We start from the raw sequence: 1,104 nt of genomic DNA, 5'->3' as shown, positions 1-1,104 counted from the left end.
CTCTCAAATATGGAGGGGAGCTCGAAACTGATCTGACAGTTTCTCATACCTGAAAGGCCTCGGAGGCACGTGATAAGCTCGACCAATCAGAGCCATAACGGAAACAGAAAGGTCAGTGAGTTCTTTTCCTACTTCCGTTTTAGATTGCCTGGAACACCCTATTTAGAGAGCGGTCTGGGAATTTCAGGGTCGTTTGGTATCATAAAAAGACAGATCGAGTTCTAAGATGAGCATGGTAGCTCTAAAATTGACTTTTTAAAAATTAAAAACCACAGGCTGCAAAATATTTATTGTTCCAAATATTTTTATATGGGCTCGTGCTCCTTAGAGGTAGCACGTGAAAGTAAAACCCTATGGGCAAACATTTCGTCCGTTTTGCTCTGTCCTGTACCGTTTCGGCGCTATTTGGCATTTCTTGGCGAAAACAACGTGAACAAGACAAAATAGTCTATTAAATCGTACTAAAGGCTTCATGACACAGAATAGGGTGTTCCAGGCTATCTAAAACGGAAGTGAAAAAGAACAAACTCACTGATTTATCTGTTTCCGTCCGCCCAGTATGAGAAACTACCATGGCAGTTTGGTCCGATCCTAACCTCTCAAATATGGAGGGGAGCTCGAAACTGATCTGACAGTTTCTCATACCTGAAAGGCCTCGGAGGCACGTGATAAGCTCGACCAATCAGAGCCATAACGGAAACAGAAAGGTCAGTGAGTTTGTTCTTTTCCTGCTTCCGTTTTAGATTGCCTCGAACACCCTTTTGTAAAGGGAGTAATACTTCAACCACACATTACGGGTCCAACCACACCCTCCTTTGGGCTCTAGGGTCCCTAGATTATCTAGTATCTCTAAAACGTTGATTTTTACATATAAATGTCAAAATTCGTACTTTTAACGAGGGGTCTGCAACTCGTATAATCAAAAGTACACGACCCTATAATCACTTATAATCACGTCTATAATCCATAATCTTTTTGGCTGAGCGATAGCGAAGCCTATTACTCCAGCGATGATCAAAAAGTTTCGCGTCTGTCTGTCTGTGTGTCTGTCTGTCTGTGCGCACGATAACTCGAGAACGAATTGAGCTAGCGACCTGGGATTTT

This window comes from Frankliniella occidentalis, unplaced genomic scaffold (genome assembly GCF_000697945.3).
Source record: "Frankliniella occidentalis isolate FOCC.00 unplaced genomic scaffold, Focc_3.1 Scaffold197, whole genome shotgun sequence".
NCBI classification, from domain to species: Eukaryota; Metazoa; Arthropoda; class Insecta; order Thysanoptera; family Thripidae; genus Frankliniella; species Frankliniella occidentalis.
Note: the sequence above shows the minus strand (reverse complement) of the source record.